This window comes from Leuresthes tenuis, unplaced genomic scaffold (assembly GCF_036924035.1).
Source record: "Leuresthes tenuis unplaced genomic scaffold, fLeuTen1.0.hap1 SCAF_5, whole genome shotgun sequence".
Taxonomy (NCBI): domain Eukaryota; kingdom Metazoa; phylum Chordata; class Actinopteri; order Atheriniformes; family Atherinopsidae; genus Leuresthes; species Leuresthes tenuis.
In genome coordinates, this window is record NW_027325359.1 from 24,733,301 (window position 1) to 24,758,833 (window position 25,533).

At 45.8% G+C, this 25,533-nt stretch overlaps 5 non-coding genes across 5 annotated transcripts; all 5 read right to left on the reverse strand.

The window, feature by feature from the left end:
* Positions 1-7,224: 7,224 nt before the first annotated feature.
* Positions 7,225-7,338, reverse strand: LOC140308298 (U5 spliceosomal RNA). Its single transcript, XR_011916258.1, has one exon. It is a non-coding gene; the product is annotated as a U5 spliceosomal RNA (small nuclear RNA).
* Positions 7,339-7,749: 411 nt separating this feature from the next.
* On the reverse strand, positions 7,750-7,940 carry LOC140307915 (U2 spliceosomal RNA). The gene has a single exon (XR_011915936.1). It is a non-coding gene; the product is annotated as a U2 spliceosomal RNA (small nuclear RNA).
* A 308-nt stretch (positions 7,941-8,248) lies between these two features.
* Positions 8,249-8,362, reverse strand: LOC140308171 (U5 spliceosomal RNA). Its single transcript, XR_011916142.1, has one exon. It is a non-coding gene; the product is annotated as a U5 spliceosomal RNA (small nuclear RNA).
* Positions 8,363-8,773: 411 nt separating this feature from the next.
* Positions 8,774-8,964, reverse strand: LOC140307811 (U2 spliceosomal RNA). Its single transcript, XR_011915842.1, has one exon. It is a non-coding gene; the product is annotated as a U2 spliceosomal RNA (small nuclear RNA).
* Positions 8,965-9,238: 274 nt separating this feature from the next.
* LOC140308172 (U5 spliceosomal RNA) lies at positions 9,239-9,352 on the reverse strand. The gene has a single exon (XR_011916143.1). It is a non-coding gene; the product is annotated as a U5 spliceosomal RNA (small nuclear RNA).
* Between the last annotated feature and the right edge of the window lie 16,181 nt (positions 9,353-25,533).

Consider the following 25,533-nt stretch of genomic DNA (forward strand, 5'->3'; position numbering starts at 1 on the left):
CCCGCTTTTTACCAACTATGGTCGGACATTCACACCGTCTACAGCGGAACACCTCCGCTTCCGCTTTTGATGGTGTATAGTCGGGCATTCGAACCTTTTCTTACCCGCTTTTTACAAACTATGGTCGGACATTCAAACCTTCTTGTAGCCGAAAAGCTCCGCTCCCTCTTTTGATCATACATTGTCGGGCATTTGCACCTTTTTCTTACCCGCTTTTTACAAACCATGGTCGGACTGTCACACCTTCTTGTAGCCGAACACATCTGCTCCCGCTATTGATTGTGTACAGTCGGGTTTTTTTAACCTTTTCTTACCCGCTTTTTACCAACTCTGGTCGGACATTCACACCTTCTTACAGCGGAACACCTCCGCTCCCTCTTTTGATGGTGTATGTTCGGGCATTCGAACCTTTTCTTACCCGCTTTTTACAAACTATGCTCGGACATTCAAACCTTCTTATAGCCGAACACATCCACTCCTGCTTTTGATGATGTGTGGTTGGGCATTCGAACCCACTTCTTGCCCGCTTTTCATTAATTATGGGTGGACATTCACACCTTGTCGCAGCCAAACACCTCCGCTCCCTGTTTTGATCACGTATGGTTGGACATTCGCACCTTTTCTCACCCGCTTTTTGCAAACTATGGTCAGCAATTCACAGCTTCCTCTCCACCATACTTGTATGGTGGGATATTCACACCCACTTGCATCCGAAGACCTCCGCCCCCACTTTTGTTGATATTTAGTCGGTCATTCGCACCTTACCCGCTTTTGGCAAACTATGGCCTTCTTGCAGCCAAACACCTCTGATCTCGCTTTTGATGATGTAAGGTTGGGCATTCAGACCTTGCTTCCCCTGCTTTTCACCAAATATAGTCGGACATTCACACCTTCTTGCAGCCGAACACTTCCGCTCCACCTTTTAGTGTTCTATCACACCTTTTTTTCACCGCATTTTATAGATTATGGTTGGAAATTCTCAACCACTCTCATCCGAAGACCTCTCCTCCCGCTTTTGTTAATATATTTGAACTTTAGTCGGACATTCACACCTTCTTGCAGCTGAACCACCTCCGCTCCCTGTTTTGATCATGTATGGTCTGGCAATACTACCTTTTCTTACCCGTTTGTGAGTAATTATGGCTGGACATTCACACCTACTTTCAGCAGAACACCACTTCTCTCGCTTTTGATGATGTATGGACCGGCATTCTTACCTTTTCTAACACATTTTTCAGCAATTATGGTCGGAGATTCACACCTACTCACAGACAAACAACTCCGCTCCCGCATTTGATGGTGTATAGTCGGGCATTCTCACCCTTTCTCATCAGCTTTTTGCAAATTATGATCTGACATTAACACCTGCTTTTGATGATGTATGGTTGGGTATTCGCACCTTTTTTTTACCCATTTTTCAGCAATTATGGGTGGACATTCACACCTTCTTGCAGCTGAACACCTCCTCTCCCACTTATGATCATGTGCGGTTTGATTTTCGAAATTTTTACTTTATTTTTTTCTAGCAATTATTGATGGACATTCAGACCTTCTTGCAGCTGAACACCTCCGCTCCCGCTTTTGATCATACATTGTCGGGCATTCGCACCTTGTCTTACCAGATTTTTACAAACTTTAGTCGAACATTCACACCTTCTTGCAGCTGAACACCTCCGCTCCCTCTTTTGATTATACATTGTCGGGCATTCGCACCTTGTCTTACCCGCTTTTTACAAACTATAGTCAGACATTCACACGTTGCAGCTGAACCACCTCCGCTCCCTGTTTTGATCATGTATGGTCTGGCAATACTACCTTTTCTTACCCGATTGTGAGTAATTATGGCTGGACATTCACACCTACTTTCAGCAGAACACCACCTCTCTCGCTTTTGATGATGTATGGACCGGCATTCTTACCTTTTCTAACACATTTTTCAGCAATTATGGTCGCAGATTCACACCTACTCACAGACAAACAACTCCGCTCCCGCATTTGATGGTGTATAGTCGGGCATTCTCACCGTTTCTCATCAGCTTTTTGCAAATCATGATCTGACATCCACACCTACTTGCAGTCGAAGAGTTCTGCTCCCGCTTTTGATTATGTTTGGTTGGATATTCGAACCTTTTCTTAACTGCTTTTTACAAACTTTGGTTGGACCTTCACACCTTCTTGTAGCCGAACACATCCACAGCTGCTTTTGATGATGTATGGTTGGGCATTCGCACCTTTTTTTTACCCATTTTTCAGGAATTATGGGTGGATATTCACACCTTCTTGCAGCTGAACACCTCCTCTCCCACTTATGATCATGTGTGGTTTGATTTTAGAAATTTTTACTTTCATGTTTTCTAGCAATTATTGATGGACATTCAGACCTGCTTGCAGATGAACACCTCCGCTCCCGCTTTTGATCATACATTGTCGGACATTCATACCTTGTCTTACCAGATTTTTACAAACTTTAGTCGAACATTCACACCTTCTTGCAGCTGAACACCTCCGCTCCCGCTTTTGATGGTGTAAAGTCGGGCTTTCGAGCCTTTTCTTACCCGGTTTTTAGAAATTATGGTTGGATATTCAGACCTTGCAGCCGAACACCTCCGCTCCCTCTTTTGATCATACATTGTCGGGCATTCGCACCTTGTCTTACCCGCTTTTTACAAACTATAGTCAGACATTCACACGTTGCAGCTGAACCACCTCCGCTCCCTGTTTTGATCATGTATGGAGTGGCAATACTACCTTTTCTTACCCGTTTGTGAGTAATTATGGCTGGACATTCACACCTACTTGCAGTCGAACAGCTCTGCTCCTGCTTTTGATTTTGTTTGGTTGGATATTCGAACCTTTTCATAACTGCTTTTTACAAACTTTGGTCGGACGTTCACACCTTCTTGCAACCGAACACCTCCGCTTCCGCTTTTGATGGTATATATTCGGGAATTCGAACCTTTTCTTACCCGTTTTTTACAAACCATGGTCGGACTTTCACACCTTCTTTTAGCCGAACAACTCCACTCCCGCTATTGATTGTGTACAGTCGTGTAGTTTAACCTTTTCTTACCCGCTTTTTAACAACTATGGTCGGACATTCACACCGTCTACAGCGGAACACCTCCGCTTCCGCTTTTGATGGTGTATAGTCGGGCATTCGAACCTTTTCTTACCCGCTTTTTACAAACTATGGTCGGACATTCAAACCTTCTTGTAGCCGAAAAGCTCCGCTCCCTCTTTTGATCATACATTGTCGGGCATTTGCACCTTTTCTTACCCGCTTTTTACAAACCATGGTCGGACTGTCACACCTTCTTGTAGCCGAACACATCTGCTCCCGCTATTGATTGTGTACAGTCGGGTTTTTTAACCTTTTCTTACCCGCTTTTTACCAACTCTGGTCGGACATTCACACCTTCTTACAGCGGAACACCTCCGCTCCCTCTTTTGATGGTGTATGTTTGGGCATTCGAACCTTTTCTTACCCGCTTTTTACAAATTATGCTCGGACATTCAAACCTTTTTATAGCCGAACACATCCACTCCTGCTTTTGATGATGAGTGGTTGGGCATTCGAACCTACTTCTTGCCCGCTTTTCATTAATTATGGGTGGACATTCACACCTTGTCGCAGCCAAACACCTCCGCTCCCTGTTTTGATGGTGTATGGTTGGACATTCGCACCTTTTCTCACCCGCTTTTTGCAAACTATGGTCAGCAATTCACAGCTTCCTCTCCACCATACTTGTATGGTGGGATATTCACACCCACTTGCATCCGAAGACCTCCGCCCCCACTTTTGTTGATATTTAGTCGGTCATTCGCACCTTACCCGCTTTTGGCAAACTATGGCCTTCTTGCAGCCAAACACCTCTGATCTCACTTTTGATGATGTAAGGTTGGGCATTCAGACCTTGCTTCACCTGCTTTTCACCAAATATAGTCGGACATTCACACCTTCTTGCAGCCGAACACTTCCGCTCCACCTTTTAGTGTTCTATCACACCTTTTTTTCACCGCATTTTATAGATTATGGTTGGAAATTCTCAACCAATCTATCCGAAGACCTCTCCTCCCGCTTTTGTTAATATATTTGAACTTTAGTCGGACATTCACACCTTCTTGCAGCTGAACCACCTCCGCTCCCTGTTTTGATCATGTATGGTCTGGCAATACTACTTTTTTTTACCCGTTTGTGAGTAATTATGGCTGGACATTCACACCCACTTTCAGCAGAACACCACCTCTCTCGCTTTTGATGATGTATGGACCGGCATTCTTACCTTTTCTAACACATTTTTCAGCAATTATGGTCGCAGATTCACACCTACTCACAGACAAACAACTCCGCTCCCGCATTTGATGGTGTATAGTCGGGCATTCTCACCCTTTCTCATCAGCTTTTTGCAAATTATGATCTGACATTAACACCTGCTTTTGATTATGTATGGTTGGGTATTCGCACCTTTTTTTTTACCCATTTTTAAGGAATTATGGGTGGACATTCACACCTTCTTGCAGCTGAACACCTCCTCTCCCACTTATGATCATGTGCGGTTTGATTTTCGAAATTTTTACTTTAAATTTTTCTAGCAATTATTGATGGACATTCAGACCTTCTTGCAGCTGAACATCTCCGCTCCCGCTTTTGATCATACATTGTCGGACATTCATACCTTGTCTTACCAGATTTTTACAAACTTTAGTCGAACATTCACACCTTCTTGCAGCTGAACACCTCCGCTCCCACTTTTGATGGTGTAAAGTCGGGCTTTTGAGCCTTTTCTTACCCGGTTTTTAGAAATTATGGTTGGACATTCAGACCTTGCAGCCGAACACCTCCGCTCCCTCTTTTGATTATACATTGTCGGGCATTCGCACCTTGTCTTACCAGCTTTTTACAAACTATAGTCAGACATTCACACGTTGCAGCTGAACACCTCCGCTACCGCTTTTGATGGTGTAAAGTCGGGCTTTTGAGCCTTTTCTTACCCGGTTTTTAGAAATTATGGTTGGACATTCAGACCTTGCAGCCGAACACCTCCGCTCCCTCTTTTGATTATACATTGTCGGGCATTCGCACCTTGTCTTACCCGCTTTTTACAAACTATAGTCAGACATTCACACGTTGCAGCTGAACCACCTCCGCTCCCTGTTTTGATCATGTATGGTCTGGCAATACTACCTTTTCTTACCCGTTTGTGAGTAATTATGGCTGGACATTCACACCTACTTTCAGCAGAACACCACCTCTCTCGCTTTTGATGATGTATGGACCGGCATTCTTACCTTTTCTAACACATTTTTCAGCAATTATGGTCGCAGATTCACACCTACTCACAGACAAACAACTCCGCTACCGCATTTGATGGTGTATAGTCGGGCATTCTCACCCTTTCTCATCAGCTTTTTGCAAATTATGATCTGACATTCACACCTACTTGCAGTCGAAAAGCTCTGCTCCCGCTTTTGATTATGTTTGGTTGGATATTCGAACCTTTTCTTAACTGCTTTTTACAAACTTTGTTCGGAGGTTCACGTCTTCTTGAAGCCGAACACCTCCGCTTCCGCTTTTGATGGTGTACAGTCGGGCATTTTAACCTTTTCTTACCCGCTTTTTACCAACTATGGTCGGACATTCACACCTTCTTGCAGCTGAACACCTCCGCTCCCGCTTTTGATGGTGTATAGTTGGGCTTTCGAGCCTTTTCTTCCCCGGTTTTTACAAATTATGGTTGGACATTCAGACCTTGCAGCCGAAAACCTTCGCTCCCTCTTTTGATCATACATTGTTGGGCATTCGCACCTTGTCTTACGCGCTTTTTACAAACTTTAGTCAGAAATTCACACCTTGCAGCTGAACCACCTCCGCTCCCTGTTTTGATCATGTATTGTCTGGCAATACTACCATTTCTTACCCGTTTGTGAGTAATCTTCTAAAAGGTCATACCTGTCATTTTTTCCATTGAAACCATAAATATTTAAGAGGTTAAAGTCTTGCCCCATAAAATTCAAGTGTGCTAAAAGTGCCCGTCCGTCTCGCACCAGAACATGCGGATTTTTAATTAGAATGGCCACACCATCATTTTTAATTTGATTTGAGCCACTCCATATCGATAAATTGGGCCACATTTCCTCCCATTGTCTATGGTTTTTCAAAAAAGGTAGTCCACATTCTTGTATTAAAAACACATCTGATTTTATGGAGTCTAAGAAGGATATAATACTCTGGGCTCTTGTCTTTGATTTCACACTTCTCACATTTAGTGTTGAGAAGGTGAGAACCATTAAAAGGATAAAGGAAAGTAGGTATGTCATTTTCGTTTTTCTAAGTTATCAAAACAAATTACACACTCAGGTTATTTCTTGGGAAACTAGCTCTCCTTTTCGGACTCTCGTGTTGGCCTCTGATGCAATGTTGCATTTAACTTTGAGTCCCTGGGGGTTGATTGCAGAGCTAAAGGGAATCAGAGGACAACTCAGATGCCGTCCTCCTCGGCTGTTGACCTTCGGGGAGGTGAGTACCTTCACTAGACTCACCTGTCTGCTCTTCCTCCTCATTTAGCTTAGCTCCACCCTCTGCCTGTGAATTCTCACAGACTTCAGCACTGAGTGGTGAGGCCTCTACAGGCCCCTCTCCTTTTTGCTCCTCACTTCCAATCCAAGCTTTTAGCGGGAAGTTTGAATTTATTGGGTCAACCTCTTCACTTTGTTCACCAACTGCCACCTCTGGTCCTTCTCTTTGTTGGCTTGACTGTGGCTTTACCGTCTTTAATTTGTTGGCAAAAGATTTAGGGCAATCTCAGAAGAGGTGATTTAATTCTCCACAGAGATTACATTTCCTGCCATTTGGACACTCTCCAAAAGTGTCCCCAATTTCTCTGCACTTCCCACATATCACCTTGGTACAAGCCTCAACCAGGTGCCCATGCTCACCACACTTGCGGCAGAGCTTGGGCTGCCCCTGGTACTGGATGTAACCTCGGTTTTCGAGGTGGCCAGAGTGTCACTTTGCATCTCCGCCCACCCGCTGCACTGAGCACTCTTCAGCCCTTTTAAATGGTATAACTTTGCACTCCCGCACGCTCCAGCGAGCACCATTCAAGCAACAACTTTGCACTCCAGCTTCAAACGTCGGCACAGTCGCAACAAGTAAGGCAACTCTACTCAGAGAAGTCACTCTGCACAGTAACAAGATTTCTTTTGCACAGACAGAAAGGGCTTCACCCGCAAAGGTAAAGCCTGCCAAAAATAGCAACAACTCATTAGTGCTGCTCTCCACGGAAGTCTTTAGTAAAAGGCGAAAGACTTGTACATTATGAAGAGAAACCAGAGTACGATTATCTGTCACTGCGGGAGCAGGGCATCAGGCTAGTTGGCATAGCCACCTTCCCCATGGTGAGCTTTGCTTGGTTGAGACGCTTGCTCCCCCTCCTTGCTCCTCGGCTGACCAAGTAGGAAAAATCGGGCCCTATTCGATGGCTGCCTTGTCTTTTACTCTGTGCAAAAGACAAGGCAGCCACAAACACCACGGGAACACCGTATTGAGGCTTTGTTCTGACCGCTCATTCAGTGTCGCGTTTCTTTCAAGCAATTCTCCCGGTTAGCCCGCACTCGGCTCGCCCCCAGAGCTGTGTTAAAGTCTACTTCGCATTCACTCTCTTTTCTCAGCAGACTAAAAGAAAGTTTCATCTTGGGCTCCCTGAAACTTCCATCCTGCACCACTGTTTGCTTTTTCACAAGAGCAGAGAAGAGCGCACCGTTCCCAGCGGCACTGCAGTACCGGGTCGATGCTTGGAGTGAACGGAGCAAGCTCCTTTTTCAACTCCTATTGCTAAAAATCCATTTAATATGTAGTCCTCGTACAAAGGCCATATCAGATATTAAACTGATAAGAACAGGTACTACACTTGATCTTAGCCAAAAGGCCGAGAAGCGATAACTGTCCACTGGTTCACGTCCGAGGGCCCTTCCTGGCACAATGCACACTTGTAGCGGTGTTCTTTTTATGGCCATAGGTGGCCAGAGTGTCACTTTGCACCTCCGCCCACCCGCTGCACTGAGCACTCTTCAGCCCTTTTAAATGGTATAACTTTGCACTCCCGCACGCTCCAGCAAGCACCATCCAAGCAACAACGTTGCACTCCAGCTTCAAACATCGGCACAGTCGCAACAAGTAAGGCGACTCTACTCAGAGAAGTCACTCTGCACAGTAACAAGATTTCTTTTGCACAGACGGAAAGGGCTTCACCCGCAAAGGTAAAGCCTGCCAAAAATAGAAACAACTCATTAGTGCTGCTTTCCACGGAAGTCTTTAGTAAAAGGCGAAAGACTTGTACGTTATGAAGAGAAACCAGAGTACGATTATCCGTCACTGCGGGAGCAGGGCATCAGGCTAGTTGGCATAGCCACCTTCCCCATGGTGAGCTTTGCTTGGTTGAGACGCTTGCTCCCCCTCCATGATCCTCGACTGACCAAGTAGGAAAAATCGGGCCCTATTCGATGGCTGCCTTGTCTTTTACTCTGTGCAAAAGACAAGGCAGCCACAAACACCACGGGAACACTGTATTGAGGCTTTGTTCTGACCGCTCATTCAGTGTCGCGTTTCTTTCAAGTAATTCTCCCGGTTAGCCCGCACTCGGCTTGCCCCCAGAGCTGTGTTAAAGTCTACTTCGCATTCACTCTCTTTTCTCAGCAGACTAAAAGAAAGTTTCATCTTGGGCTCCCTGAAACTTCCATCCTGCACCACTGTTTGCTTTTTCACAAGAGCAGAGAAGAGCGCACCGTTCCCAGCGGCACTGCAGTACCGGGTCGATGCTTGGAGTGAACGGAGCAAGCTCCTTTTTCAACTCCTATTGCTAAAAATCAATTTAATATGTAGTCCTCGTACAAAGGCCATATCAGATATTAAACTGATAAGAACAGGTACTACACTTGATCTTAGCCAAAAGGCCGAGAAGTGATATCTGTCCACTGGTTCACGTCCAAGGGCCCTTCCTGGCACAATGCGCACTTGTAGCGGTGTTCTTTTTATGGCCATAGGTGGCCAGAGTGTCACTTTGCACCTCCGCCCACCCGCTGCACTGAGCACTCTTCAGCCCTTTTAAATGGTATAACTTTGCACTCCCGCACGCTCCAGCAAGCACCATCGGCACAGTTGCAACAAGTAAGGCGACTCTACTCAGAGAAGTCACTCTGCACAGTAACAAGATTTCTTTTGCACAGACGGAAAGGGCTTCACCCGCAAAGGTAAAGCCTGCCAAAAATAGAAACAACTCATTAGTGCTGCTTTCCACGGAAGTCTTTAGTAAAAGGCGAAAGACTTGTACGTTATGAAGAGAAACCAGAGTACGATTATCCATCACTGCGGGAGCAGGGCATCAGGCTAGTTGGCATAGCCACCTTCCCCATGGTGAGCTTTGCTTGGTTGAGACGCTTGCTCCCCCCCTTGCTCCTCGGCTGACCAAGTAGGAACAATCGGGCCCTATTCGATGGCTGCCTTGTCTTTTACTCTGTGCAAAAGACAAGGCAGCAACAAAAACACCACGGGAAAACCGTATTGAGGCTTTGTTCTGACCGCTCATTCGGTGTCGCGTTTCTTTCAAGCAATTCTCCCGGTTAGCCCACACTCGGCTCGCTCCTAGAGCCGTGTTAAAGTCTACTTCTCATTCATTCTTGTTTCTCAGCAGACTCTTGGGATTTTATCTATAAAATGAATTCCTTCACTCAAACTATGTTAAAACTGCTTTGTCCTTCATATTTACCATGTCTAGAAAGATTTAAACAAAAAAAACAACGTTGTACTTTGCAGTAAAAGACAGAGCAAATCTAAAGTTTCATGAATCCGAGAATAAGCTTACTTTCATGAGTTCTTCACGATTTGGGATTTTGCTATAAAATGAATTCCTTCACTCAAACTAAATCGCTAATCTGTTACATGTAAGGCAGATGTCAAATTCACCGAAATAGGATCTAAGGGTATTCGGCCAATCGAGCTGTAGCAGCTTCGGTAAAAGAGTATAAGTTGAAGAGTTTGTGAATAAAGGTGTGCGCACACATAGTGAGCTGTAGGAAAATAGGCAGGGAGCAATGCCGGCTGGGGTATATGTTCTTGTATGTTGTCTGACTGTTTGATTTGAATGTGTTGTGTAAGTGTCCCGTTGAATGTTACATGTTTGGGCTTTGACACGCTTCACTGTGGTTGTTAACTGTGTGGTGTGTCCTGAAATGTTATATGTTTGGGCTGTGTGACATGCTTAATGCTTGTCAGTAGCTACCCACTTATTCATATATAGCAACTGACAACATAAGAAGTCCGGACATACTTTGATAGTAGTTGTAGAAGTATCCTTATTGATAATAGATAAACTAATTCATAGTGATAGAACAGTAGATGAACAGGTGCCTGCACATGTCTCACGAAAATAAAATGGGTGTATGATTGCTGACGGCAGAGCAATACTGCCAAACTTATGAGTTCTTGTGGCAAACTTGATTCAGTGTCTTGACGTGTATACGCTGTTTCGCTGACTTGATTGTCACAAGAAACAAAGTGTGTTTGATAAGATCCGACCATTTTATTACGGGAGGATCAGTATCAGTATTCGGCTGCAAGTAGGTGTGAATGTCCAACCATAATTTGTAAAAAGCGGGTAAGAAAAGGTTCTCATGCCCGACTATACATTAACAAAAGCGGGAGGAGAGGTCTTCGGATGAGAGTGGGTGAGAATTTCCAACCATAATCTATAAAATGCGGTGAAGAAAAAGGTGTGAATGCTACATAGAACACTCAAAAGTGGAGCGGAAGTGTTCGGCTGCAAGAAGGTGTGAATGTCCGACTATATTTGGTGAAAAGTAGGTGAAGCAAGGTCTGAATGCCCAACCTTACATCATCAAAAGCGAGATCAGGTGTTTGGCTGCAAGAAGGCCATAGTTTGCCAAAAGCGGGTAAGGTGCGAATGACCGACTAAATATCAACAAAAGTGGGGGCGGAGGTCTTCGGATGCAAGTGGGTGTGAATATCCCACCATACAAGTATGGTGGAGAGGAAGCTGTGAATGGCCGACCATAGTAAAAAGCGGGTGAGAAAAGGTGCGAATGTCCACCATTATACACCATCAAAACAGGGAGCGGAGGTGTTTGGCTGCGACAAGGTGTGAATGTCCACCCATAATTAATGAAAAGCGGGCAACAAGTAGGTTTGAATGCCCAACCATACATCATCAAAATAAGGAGCGGAGGTGTTCCGTTGTAAGAAGTTATGAATGTCCGACCATAGTTGGTAAAAAGCGGGTAAGAAAAGGTTAAAATACCCGACTGTACACAATCAATAGCGGGAGCGGAGTTGTTCGGCTACTAAAAGGTGTGAAAGTCCGACCAAGTTTTGTAAAAAGCGGGTAAGAAAAGGTTCGAATGCCCGACAATTTATGATCAAAAGAGGGAGCGGAGTTGTTCAGCTGCAAGAAGGTCTGAATGTCCATCAATAATTGCTAGAAAAAATTAAAGTAAAAATTTTGAAAATCAAACCGCACATGATCATAAGTGGGAGAGGAGGTGTTCAGCTGCAAGAAGGTGTGAATGTCCACCCATAATTACTGAAAAATGGGTAAAAAAAAGGTGCGAATACCCAACCATACATCATCAAAAGCAGCTGTGGATGTGTTCGGCTACAAGAGGGTTTGAACGTCCAACCAAAGTTTGTAAAAAGCAGTTAAGAAAAGTTTCGAATATCCAACCAAACATAATCAAAAGCGGGAGCAGAACTGTTCGACTGCAAGTAAGTGTGAATGTCAGATCATAATTTGCAAAACAACAACTATACACCATCAAATGCGGGAGCGGAGTTGTTCGTCTGTTAGTAGGTGTGAATCTCCGACCATAATTGCTGAAAAATGTGTTAGAAAAGGTAAGAATGCCGGTCCATACATCATCAAAAGCGAGAGAGGTGGTGTTCTGCTGAAAGTAGGTGTGAATGTCCAGCCATAATTACTCACAAACAGGTAAGAAAATGTAGTATTGCCAGATCATACATGATCAAAACAGGGAGCGGAGGTGGTTCAGCTGCAAGAAGGTGTGAATGTCCGACTAAAGTTCAAATATATTCACAAAAGCGGGAGGAGAGGTCTTCGGATGAGAGTGGTTGAGAATTTCCAACCATAATCCATAAAATGCGGTGAAAAAAAGGTGTGATAGAACACTAAAAGGTGGAGCAGACGTGTTCCGCTGTAAGAAGGTGTGAATGTCCGACCATAGTTTGTAAAAAGCGGGTAAGAAAAGGTTAAAATACCCGACTGTACACCACCAATAGCGGGAGCAGGGTTGTTCGGGTACAAGAAGGTGTGAAAGTCCACCCATGGTTTGTAAAAAGCGGGTAACAAAAGGTTCGAATGCCCTAATATATACTATCAAAAGCGGAAGCGGAGGTGTTCGGCTGCAAGAAGGTGTGAACGTCCGACCAAAGTTTGTAAAAAGCAGTTAAGAAAAGGTTTGAATATCCAACCAAACAAAATCAAAAGCGGGAGCAGAGCTGTTCGACTGCAAGTAGGTGTGAATGTCCAGCCATAATTACTCACAACCGGGTAAGAAAAGGTAGTATTGCCAGACCATACATAATCAAAACAGGGAGCAGAGGTGGTTCAGCTGCAACGTGTGAATGTCTGACTATAGTTTGCAAAAAGCGGGTAAGACAAGGTGCGAATAACCGACAATGTATGATCAAAAGAGGGAGCGGAGGTGTTCGGCTGCAAGGTCTGAATGTCCAACCATAATTTCTAAAAACCAGGTAAGAAAAGGCTCGAAAGCCCGACTATACACCATCAAAAGCGGAAGCGGAGGTGTTCGGCTTCAAGAAGACGTGTACCTCCAAACAAAGTTTGTAAAAAGCAGTTAAGAAAAGGTTCGAATATCCAACCAAACATAATCAAAAGCGGGAGCAGAGCTGTTCGACTGCAAGTAGGTGTGAATGTCAGATCATAATTTGCAAAAAGCTGATGAGAAAGGGTGAGAATGCCTGACTATACACCATCAAATGCGGTAGCGGAGTTGTTCGGCTTTGAGTAGGTGTGAATGTCCAGCCAAAATTACTCACAAACGGGTAAGAAAAGGTAGTATTGCCAGACCATACATGATCAAAACAGGGAGCGGAGGTGGTTCAGCTGCAAGAAGGTCTGAATGTCCGACTAAAGTTTGTAAAAAGCGCGTAAGACAAGGTGCGAATGCCAGACAATGTATGATCAAAAGAGGGAGCGGAGGTGTTAGGTTGCAAGAAGGTCTGAATGTCCAACCATAATTTGTAAAAACCGGGAAGAAAAGGCTCGAAAGCCCTACTATACACCATCAAAAGCGCGAGCAGAGGGGTTCAGCTGCAAGAAGGTCTGAATGTCCATCAATAATTTCTTTAAAACATGAAAGAAAATTTTCGAATATCAAACCGCACATGATCATAAACGGGAGAGGATGTTTTCAGCTGCAAGACGGTGTGAATGTCCACCCATAATTCCTGAAAAATGGGTAAAAAAAGGTGCGAATGCCCAACCATACATTATCAAAAGCAGCTGTGAATATCAGATCATAATTTGCAAAAAGCTGATGAGAAAGAGTGAGAATGCCCGACTATACACCATCAAATGCGGGAGCGGAGGTGTTCGGCTCTGAGTAGGTGGGAATGTCCGACCATAATTGCTGAAAAATGTGTTAGAAAAGGTAAGAATGCCGGTCCATACATCATCAAAAGCGAGAGAGGTGGTGTTCTGCTGAAAGTAGGTGTGAATGTCCAGCCATAATTACTCACAAACGGGTAAGAAAAGGTAGTATTGCCAGACCATACATGATCAAAACAGGGAGCGGAGGTGGTTCAGCTGCAAGAAGGTGTGAATGTCCGACTAAAGTTCAAATATATTAACAAAAGCGGGAGGAGAGGTCTTCGGATGACAATGGTTGAGAATTTCCAACCATAATCTATAAAATGCGGTGAAAAAAAGGTGTGATAGAACACTAAAAGGTGGAGCGGAAGTGTTCGGCTGCAAGAAGGTGTGAATGTCCGACTATATTTGGTGAAAAGCAGGTGAAGCAAGGTCTGATTGTCCAACCTTACATCATCAAAAATGAGATCAGTGGTGTTTGGCTGCAAGAAGGCCATAGTTTGCCAAAAGCGGGTAAGGTGCGAATGACCGACTAAATATCAACAAAAGTGGGGGCGGAGGTCTTCGGATGCAAGTGGGTGTGAATCTTCCACCATACAAGTATGGTGAAGAGGAAGCTGTGAATCGCTGACCATAGTTTGCAAAAAGCGGTTGAGAAAAGGTGCGAATGTCCAACCATACATGATCAAAACAGGGAGCGGAGGTGTTTGGCTGCGACAAGGTGTGAATGTCCACCCATAATTAATGAAAAGCGGGCAAGAAGTAGGTTCGAATGCCCAACCACACATCATCAAAAGCAGGAGTGGATGTGTTCGGCTACAAGAAGGTTTGAATGTCCGAGCATAGTTTGTAAAAAGCGGGTAAGAAAAGGTTCGAATGCCCAAACATACACCATCAAAAGAGGGAGCGGACGTGTTCCGCTTTAAGAAGGTGTGAATGTCCGACCAGAGTTGGTAAGAAGCGGGTAAGAAAACGTTAAAAAACCTGACTGTACACAATCAATAGTGGGAGCGGATGTGTTCAGCTACAAGAAGGTGTGACAGTCCGACCATGGTTTGTAAAAAGCGGGTAAGAAAAGTTGCAAATGCCCGACAATGTATGATCAAAAGAGGGAGCGGAGCTTTTCGGCTACAAGAAGGATTGAATGTCCGACCATAGTTTGTAAAAAGCGGGTAAGAAAATGTTCGAATGCCCGACTATACACCATCAAAAGCGGAAGCGGAGGTGTTCCGCTGTAAGACGGTGTGAATGTCCAACCATAGTTGGTAAAAAGCGGGTAAGAAAAGGTTAAACTACCCGACTGTACACAATCAATAGCGTGAGTGGAGTTGTTCGGCTACAAGAAGGTGTGAAAGTTCGACCATGGTTTGTAAAAAGCGGGTAAGAAAAGGTTCGAATTCCCGAATATATACCATCAAAAGCGGAAGCGGAGGTGTTCGGTTGCAAGAAGGTTTGAACGTCCGACCAAAGTTTGTAAAAAGCAGTTAAGAAAAGCGTCGAATATCCAACCAAACAAAATCAAAAGCGGGAGCAGAGCTGTTCGACTGCAAGTAGGTGTGAATGTCCAGCCATAATTACTCACAAACGGGTAAGAAAAGCTAGTATTGCCAGACCATACATGATCAAAACAGGGAGCGGAGGTGGTTCAGCTGCAACGTGTGAATGTCTGACTATAGTTTGTAACAAGCGGGTAAGACAAGGTGCGAATGCCCAACAATGTATGATCAAAAGAGGGAGCGGAGGTGTTCGGCTACAAGAAGGTGTGAAAGTCCGACCATGGTTTGTAAAAAGCAGGTAAGAAAAGGTTCGAATGCCCGAACATACACCATCAAAAGAGGGAGCGGACGTGTTCCGCTGTAAGAAGGTGTGAATGTCCGACCATAGTTGGTAAAAAGCGGGTAAGAAAAGGTTAAAATACCCGACTGTACACAATCAATAGCGGGAGCAGAGTTGTTCGGCTACAAGAAGGTGTGAAAGTCCACCCATGGTATGTAAAAAGCGGGTAAGAAAAGGTTCGAATGCCCGAATATATACTATCAAAAGCGGAAGCGTAGGTGTTCGACTGCAAGTAGGTGTGAATATCAGATCATATGCAAAAAGTTGATGAGAAAGGGTGAGAATGCCTGACTAAACACCATCAAATGCGGGAGCGGAAGTGTTTGGCTGTGAGTAGGTGTGAATGTCCGACCATAATTGCTGAAAAATGTGTTAGAAAAGGTAAGAATGCTGGACCATACATCATCAAAAGCGGGAGAGGTGGTGTTCGGCTGCAAGAAGGTGTGAAAGTCCGACCATGGTTTGTAAAAAGCGGGTAAGAAAAGGTTTGAATGCCCGAATATACACCATCAAAAGTGGAAGCGGAATTGTTCGGCTGCAAGAAGGTGTGAACGTCCGACCAGTTTGTAAAAAGCAGTGAAAAGCGAGAAAAAGCTTTTCGTTAGTTTTGCATGATTTGGGATTTTGCTTATAAAATGCATTCCTTCACTCAAACTATGTTAAAACTGATTTGTCCTTCATATTTACCTTGTCTAGAAAGATTTAAACAAAAAAAAACCCCAACGTACTTTGCAGTAAAAGAAAGAGCAAATCTAAGATCTAAAAGTTTCAGGAATCCGAGTATAAGCTTGCTTTCATGAGTTCTTCACGATTTCGGATTTTGCTACAAAATGAATTGCTTTGCTCAAACCAAGTTAAACCTGCTTTGTCCTTCCATATTTATCAATGTCGAGATAGATTTAAACAAAACAAAGAAAACACGTTGTACTTTGCAATATAACAAATAGCAACACTGAAGGATCAGGAATCCGAGAATAAGCTTTTCATGTGTTGTGCATGTTTTGAGATTTTGTTTTAAAATGAATTCCTTCACTCAAACTATGTTAAAACTGCTTTGACATTGATAAATATGAAGACAAAGCAATTTTAACTTGGTTTGAGCAAAGCAATTCATTTTATAGGAAAATCCGAAATCATGCAGAACGTATGAAAATAAGCTTATTCTCGGATTCCTGTTCCTTCAGTGTTGCTCTTTCTACTACTGCAATATACAATGTTGTTCTTTGTTGAAGTCGATCTAGACATTGATAAATATGAAGGTAAAAGCAGTTTTAACATAGTTTGAGTGAAGGAATTCATTTTATAGCAAAATCCCAAATCATGCAGAACGTATGAAAATAAGCTTATTCTCGGATTCCTGATCCTTCAGTGTCTCTCTTTCTTCTACTGCAAAATCTAATGTTGTTCTTTGTTGAAGTCGATCTAGACATTGATAAATATGAAGGTAAAAGCCGTTTTACCATAGTTTGATTGAAGGAATGCATTTTATAAGCAAAATCCCAAATCATGCAGAACTCATGAAAAGCTTTTTCTCGGATTTCTGACCCTTTCTTTCTTTTACTGCAAAATACTACGTTGTTTTTTGTTCAAATCTATCTAGACATTTATAAATACCAGCCGAACATCTCTGCTGCCGCTTTTGATAATTTATGGTTTGGTATTCTTACCTTTTCTTACCCGTTTGTGAGTAATTATGGCTGGATATTCACACCTTCTTGCAGCCGAACACCACCTCTCCCGCTTTTGATGATGTATGGGCTGGCATTCTTACCTTTTCTAACACATTTTTCAGCAACTAGGGTGGGACATTCACACCTACTCACAGACAAACACCTCCGCTCTCGCATTTGATGGTGTATAGTAGGGCATTCTCACCCTTTCTCATCAGCTTTTTGCAAATTATGATCTGACATTCACACCTACTGCTTTTTACAAACTATGGTCAGACATTCACACCGTCTTACAGTGCAACACCTCCGCTCCCGCTTTTGATGGTGTATAGTCGGGCATTCAAACCTTTCTTACCCACTTTTTACAAACTTTGGTCGGACATTCAGACCTTCTTGTAGCCGAAAACCTCCGCTCCCTCTTTTGATCATACATTGTCGGGCATTCGCACCTTTTCTTACCCGCTTTTTACAAACCATGGTGAGACTTTCACACCTTCTTGTAGCCGAACACATCCGCTCCCGCTATTGATTGTGTACAGTCGGATATTTGAACCTTTTCTTACCTTCTTTTTACCAACTATGGTTGGGCATTCACACCCTTACACCCTTACAGCGGAACACGTCCGGTCTGTCTTTTGATGGTGTATGTTCGGGCATTCGAAGCTTTTCTTACCCGCTTTTTACAAACTATGCTCGGACATTCAAACCTTCTTGTAGCCGAACACATCCACTCCTGCTTTTGATGATGTATGGTTGGGCATTGGAACCTACTTGTTGCCCGCTATTCATTAATTATGGGTGGACATTAAAACCTTGTCGCAGCCAAACACGTCCGCTCCCTGTTTTGATCATGTATGGTTGGACATTCGCACCTTTTCTCACCCGCTTTTTGCAAACAATGGTCAGCAATTCATAGCTTCCTCTCCACCATACTTGTATGGTGGAATATTCACACCCACTTGCATCCGAAGACCTCCGCCCCCACTTTTGTTGATATTTAGTCGGTCATTCGCACCTTACCCGCTTTTGGCAAACTATGGCCTTCTTGCAGCCAAACACCTCTGATCTCGCTTTTGACCCTTTCTCATCAGCTTTTTGCAAATTATGATCTGACATCCCTCCCTCCTGAGCTGTCACCTTATCGTGGTGGGGGAGTTTGCGTGCCCCAATGAGTCCGGGAGCTATGTTGCTCGGGGCTTTAAGCCCCTGGTAGGGTCACCCAAGGCAAGCAGATCCTAGATGAGGGACCAGACAAAGAACAGCTCAAAAGACCCCTTATGATGAACAAAAAATTTGGACCTCGGAGCCAGGCCCGGGGGTGGGGCCCGGCAGCGGGCGCCTGGTGGCCGGGTCTGTGCCCATGGGGCTCGGTCGGGCATAGCCCGAAATGATGACGTGGGTCCCCCTTCCGACGGGCTCACCACCCGTGGGAGGGGCCAAGGGGGTCGGGTGCGATGTGAGCTGGGTAGCGGCCGAAGGCAGAGGCCTTGGCGGTCTGATCCTCGGCTACTGAAGCTAGCTCTTGGGACGTGGAATGTCACCTCTCTGTTGGGGAAGGAGCCGGAGCTGGTGCGCGAGGCTGAGCGGTTCCGGCTAGATATAGTCGGACTCACCTCGACGCACGGCTTGGGCTCTGGAACCAGTCCTCTTGAGAGGGGTTGGACTCTCTTCCACTCTGGAGTTGCCCGTGGTGAGAGGCGCAGAGCAGGTGTGGGCATACTTATTGCCCCCCGGCTGTGTGCCAGTACATTGGGGTTTACCCCAGTGAACGAGAGGGTAGCCTCCCTCCGCCTTCGGGTGGGGGGACGAGTCCTGACTGTTGTTTGTGCCTATGCGCCAAACAGCAGTTCAGAGTACCCACCCTTTTTGGAGTCTCTGGGGGAGGCACTGGAGAATGCTCCTACCGGAGACTCCCTCGTTCTGCTGGGGGACTTCAATGCTCACGTGGGCAATGACAGTGAGACCTGGAGGGGTGTGATTGGGAGGAACGGCCCCCCCGATCTGAACCAGAGTGGTGTTATGTTGTTGGACTTCTGTGCTGGTCATGGACTGTCCATAACGAACACCATGTTCAGACATAAGGGTGTCCATATGTGCACTTGGCACCAGGACACCCTTGGCCGCAGTTCGATGATCGACTTTGTGGTTGTATCATCGGACTTGCGGCCGTATGTCCTGGACACTCGGGTGAAGAGAGGGGCGGAGCTGTCAACTGATCACCACCTGGTGGTGAGTTGGCTCCGCTGGTGGGGGAGGATGCCGATCAGACCTGGCAGGCCCAAACGTATTGTGAGGGTCTGCTGGGAGCGTTTGTCAGAATCCCCCGTCAGAAGGAGCTTTAACTCCCACCTCCGGCAGAGCTTCAACCATATCCCGGGGGAGGTGGGGGACATTGAGTCCGAATGGGCCATGTTCCGTGACTCCATTGCCGAGGCAGCTGATCGGAGTTGTGGCCGTAAGGTGGTCGGTGCCTGTCGTGGCGGCAACCCTCGAACCTGCTGGTGGACACCAGTGGTGAGGGAAGCCGTCAAGCTGAAGAAGGAGTCCTATCGGGCCTTTTTGGCCAGTGGGACCCTGGAAGCAGCTGATAGGTACCGACAGGCCAGACGGGCTGCGGCTTCGGCGGTTGCTGAGAAAAAAACTCGGGCCTGGGAGGAGTTCGGTGAGACCATGGAGAACGATTTCCGGACGGCCTCGAAGAGATTCTGGTCCACCATCCGGCGTCTCAGGGGGGGGAAGCGGCTCACAGTCAACACTGTTTACAGTGGGGACGGGGCTTTGCTGACCTCAACTAGGGATGTTGTGAGTCGGTGGGGGGAGTACTTCGAGGAACTCCTCAATCCTACCAACACGTGCTCGGAAGAGGCAGAGTCGGAGAGCTCGGAGACGGGGCCTCCCATTTCTGGGGCTGAGGTTGCCGAGGTGGTCAAAAAGCTCCTCGGTGGCAAGGCCCCGGGGGTGGATGAGGTCCGTCCTGAGTTTCTCAAGGCTCTGGATGTTGTAGGGCTGTCTTGGCTGACACGCCTCTGCAGCATCGCGTGGACATCGGGGACAGTGCCTCTGGACTGGCAGATTGGGGTGGTGGTCCCCCTCTTTAAAAAGGGGGACCGGAGGGTGTGTTCCAACTATAGGGGTATCACACTCCTCAGCCTCCCTGGTAAGGTCTATTCGGGGGTATTGGAGAGGAGGATCCGTCGGATAATCGAGCCTCGGATTCAGGAGATGCAGTGTGGCTTTCGTCCTGGCCGTGGAACAGTGGACCAGCTCTATACCCTCGGCAGGATCCTGGAGGGTGCATGGGAGTTCGCCCAACCAGTCTACATGTGTTTTGTGGACTTGGAGAAAGCGTTCGACCGTGTCCCTCGTGGAGTCCTGTGGGGGGTGCTCCGGGAATATGGAGTGCCGGACCCCTTGATAGGGTCCGTTCGGTCTCTGTATGACCGGTGCCAGAGTTTGGTCCGCATTGCCGGCAGTAAGTCGGATACGTTTCCGGTGAGAGTTGGACTCCGTCAGCGCTGCCCTTTGTCACCGATTCTGTTCCTAACTTTTATGGACAGAATTTCTAGGCGCAGCCAGGGCGTTGAGGGTGTCCGATTTGGCGACCTCAGAATCGGGTCTCTGCTTTTTGCAGATGATGTGGTTCTGTTAGCGTCGTCAGGCCGTGACCTTCAGCTCTCACTGGAGCGATTCGCAGCCGAGTGTGAAGCGGCTGGGATGAGAATCAGCACCTCCAAATCCGAGACTATGGTTCTCAGCCGGAAAAGGGTGGAATGCTCTCTCCGGGTCGGGAATGAGATCCTTCCCCAAGTGGAGGAGTTCAAGTATCTCGGGGTCTTGTTCACGAGTGAGGGACGAATGGAGCGGGAGATTGACGGGCGGATCGGTGCGGCGTCTGCAGTGTTGTGGGCTCTGCACCGACCCGTCGTTGTGAAGAGGGAGCTGAGCCAGAAGGCGAAGCTCTCTACTTACTGGTCAATCTACGTTCCCATCCTCACCTATGGTCACGAGTTGTGGGTAGTGACCGAAAGAACAAGATCGCGAATACAAGCGGCCGAAATGGGTTTCCTCCGCAGGGTGTCTGGGCTCTCCCTTAGAGATAGGGTGAGAAGCTCAGTCATCCGGGAGGGGCTCGGAGTAGAACCGCTGCTCCTCCGCATTGAGAGGAGTCAGATGAGGTGGCTCGGGCATCTGGTTAGGATGCCCCCTGGGCGCCTCCCTGGGGAGGTGTTCCGGGCACGTCCCACTGGGAGGAGACCCCGGGGAAGACCCAGGACACGCTGGAGAGACTATGTCTCTCGGCTGGCCTGGGAACGCCTCGGGGTCCCCCCGGAAGAGCTGGAGGAAGTGGCCGGGGACAGAGACGTCTGGGTTTCTCTGCTCAAGCTGCTGCCCCCGCGACCCGACCCCCGGATAAGCGGCAGATGATGGATGGATGGATGGATCTGACATCCACACCTACTTGCAGTCGAACAGTTCTGCTCCCGCTTTTGATTATGTTTGGTTGGATATTCGAACCTTTTCTTAACTGCTTTTTACAAACTTTGGTTGGACGTTCACACCTTCTTGTAGCCGAACACATCTACAGCTGCTTTTGATGATGTATGGTTGGGCATTCGCACCATTTTTTTCCCCTTTTTTCAGGAATTATGGGTGGATATTCACATCTTCTTGCAGCGGAACACCTCCTCTCCCACTTATGATCATGTGCGGTTTGATTTTCGAAATTTTTACTTTCATGTTTTCTAGCAATTATTGATGGACATTCAGACCTTCTTGCAGCTGAACACCTCCGCTCCCGCTTTTGATCATACATTGTTGGGCATTCGCACCTTGTCTTACCAGATTTTTACAAACTTTAGTCGAACATTCACACCTTCTTGCAGCTGAACACCTCCGCTCCCGCTTTTGATGGTGTAAAGTCGGGCTTTCGAGCCTTTTCTTACCCGGTTTTTAGAAATTATGGCTGGACATTCAGACCTTGCAGCCAAACACCTCCGCTCCCTCTTTTGATCATACATGGCAAATGGATTTAATTTTAACAAGTCAGGGGTGAAACTGTTCACCTCCAACATATTTTATTTCCTACGTCATCCATCTGTGCTCGGGGCCAAGGCTGAGATAAACAAGGAGTTATCTCATAGAGAGGAACAAACAAATCCCAGCAGAAACCTTGAGGAGGAACTCCATCTGCCCCCACCCAAGAGGAACTTTGGAAAGGAGAGACATCAGAGGCAAGAAGAGAGGTCTTTATTTGCCCCAAACCCTCTCAACAGCACTAATGACCAGGACCAGGGACCAGGACCAGGACCTTCCCCAGCCCCCCAAACCCCTGACAGGTCATTGTGCTCCTCACCCTCCCTTTCTCCCTCCTCCTCCCCTCACCTGAAATTCACTGAGGAGATGATGGAACGGGTCAATGCTGGGCTTAGATCTACCCCCCAGCCCAATCCCTTTTTATCCCCCATAAACCCCCCACCAAAGCGGCCAAAGGTTCCCCGCCGAGCCCCGCCCCTACTAGAGCAGCCGAAGCGACGGAGCCCAGCCCCACCCCCTTCTGTCCCTTCACGCTGCCACCATGTACTGTCTCCGCAGTCTGATGTGTGATGTGTGAGGGGTCCAGGCTGTGTGAATTCTGACAGTCGTGACTTTTCCCAGGACAAGCTGGGACCCTGTTTATTAGAAGATCTTAACATTTCTGTACTTTTAGGTGACAGAAGGAGAAATGTGACCCAGTCAAAACACAGAGAGTTGCACTCAAAAAGATCTTTAAATAAAGTAAACATACCTTGTGTGCCACAGACTGCACCCAAACACGAGGGGGCAAATAATACCTCTAAAACACTTAAGTTGGCTTTATTAAATGTTAGGTCTTTAGCTGGGAAAACATTCTTAATTGATGATTTTATCACTGAGCACACCCTGGATTTTATGTTTTTAACTGAAACTTGGTTGGAACAAAATAACAGTGCTGCTGTTCTTATTGAGTCAACCCCTCCTGGTTACAGTTTTATCAGCGAGGCCAGAGTGAGCAGGAGAGGAGGAGGGGTCGCAGTCTTATTCAATGAATCCTTTCAATGTAAGCAGTTATCTCCTGGAAGTTTTCAGTCCTTTGAATATATGGCTATACAGGTGAAGGCCTCACCCAGTGTCCTGTTTCTGAATATTTACAGGCCCCCTAAATACTGTTCAGATTTTTCTGAAGACCTCAGTGAACTGCTGTCTATGATCTGTGTTGATTTTGACTGTATAATTATTGTTGGTGATTTTAACATCCATATGGACAATCCTCAGGACAGAGGGACTAAAGACCTGAGTAACACTCTGGACAACTTTGGGCTGACTCAGCATATAACAGAGCCTACGCACAATAGGGGGCACACTCTAGACTTAGTGATCTCCAAGGGTCTAAGTATTTCAAAGATTACTGTGTCTGATGTGGGCCTGTCTGACCATTCCTGTGTTTTCTTTGAGAGTACGATTTCAGTGCACACAAATGTCTCAACAGCAGTGATCTCAAAACTGAAAACAGTAGTAAGATCTTTAACCAGGTTTTCTCCTTAGCACCTGCCCTGTCCGGGGGTTCAGTCAGTGAGCTCGTCAGTAGCTTTAATACTAAAATGTTAAATGTTATGGATACTATTGCTCCCATTAAGGTGAAGGTTATCTCTGGAAGGAAGAAGTCTCCATGGCGAAATTCCACACTGGTGAAAAATGGGAAAAGAGTGTGTCGGAAAGCTGAGCGCCGATGGAGAAAAACAAATCTCCAGGTTCATTATGACATCTATAAAGAGAAACTTCACTCTTATAATTTACAACTGAGGAATGCAAGGAAATCCTACTTCCCTGACATCATCACCAAAAACAGTCATAATGCTCGGGCCTTATTTGCTACAGTTGACAGGCTAACAAACCCTCCTGTGTCAGTGGCAAATGAACTCCATTCCACCATGGCCTGCAATGACTTTGCCAAATTCTTCATAGACAAAGTCCAAAATATTAGACAAGCAGTTGGTACATCAGCAGCAGGTTCAGCATATGTACTGTGTCCACCGAAAACCGGTTTAAACACCATGACACTATTTCAACCCATTAACAGTAAAGACCTGGAGGACATCTTACGTCACCTGAAGTCCTCCTCTTGCTGTTTAGACATCCTACCAACAGGTTTTTTCAAAGGGGTCTCAAAGACTTTGGAGTCAGACCTGTTACTGATTGTGAACCTGTCCTTAACGTCAGGTGTGTTTCCAGAGCCACTAAAAACAGCTGTAATTAAACCTCTGCTGAAAAAGGACAATCTTGATAAGACGCAAATGAACAACTACAGGCCCATCTCAAATCTCCCATTTTTAAGTAAGATCATTGAAAAAGCGGTTTTTCAACAGCTTAATTACTTTTTAACACAAAATAACTGCTATGATACCTTCCAGTCAGGCTTTAGACAGCACCACAGCACTGAGACTGCTCTGACCAAAGTGTTTAATGACATATGTCTGAATACAGACAGTGGAAAAATGTCAGTCTTAGTTTTACTGGATCTCAGTGCTGCCTTTGATACAGTTGACCACAATATATTACTCAAACAACTGGAGAACTGGGCTGGTCTTTCCGGAACTGTACTAAACTGGTTCAAAACATACTTAGAGAACAGGAAGTACTTTGTGTCAATAGGTAACTTTACATCTGAGCAGACAAGAATCACAAGTTCCCCAAGGTTCCATCCTGGGACCTCTTCTGTTTAACATCTACATGCTCCCACTGGCACAGATTATAAAAAACAACCAAATAAACTACCATAGCTATGCAGATGACACACAGATGTATATAACAATGTCACCAGGAGACAGAGGGCCTGTACAGGCCCTTGGAAAATGCATTGAGGAGATTAATGACTGGATGTGCCACAACTTCCTCCAGCTAAACAAAAACAAAACTGAGGTAATTGTCTTTGGAGCCAAAGATAAACGATTGAAAGTCACCACAGAGCTTCAATCTATAAATCTAAAAACGACCAACCAGGCCAGAAATCTGGGTGTAGTGATGGACTCAGACCTAAATTTGGACAAACACATTAAGGCATTAACAAAGTCAGCCTACTATCACCTTAAGAATATATCAAGGCTAAAAGATCTGATGTCTCAGCAGGACCTGGAAAAACTAGTCCATGCATTCATCTTTAGTAGGCTTGATTATTGTAATAGCATCTTTACAGGTCTGCCTAAAAAGTCAGTTAGACAACTGCAGCTCATCCAGAACTCAGCTGCTCGAGTCCTCACTAAGACCAAAAAAGTGGAGCACATCACAGTCCAGCTCTCAAGTCTTTACACTGGCTGCCTGTCCATCAGAGGATAGACTTTAAAGTTCTGATGCTGGTCTATAAAGCTCTGAAT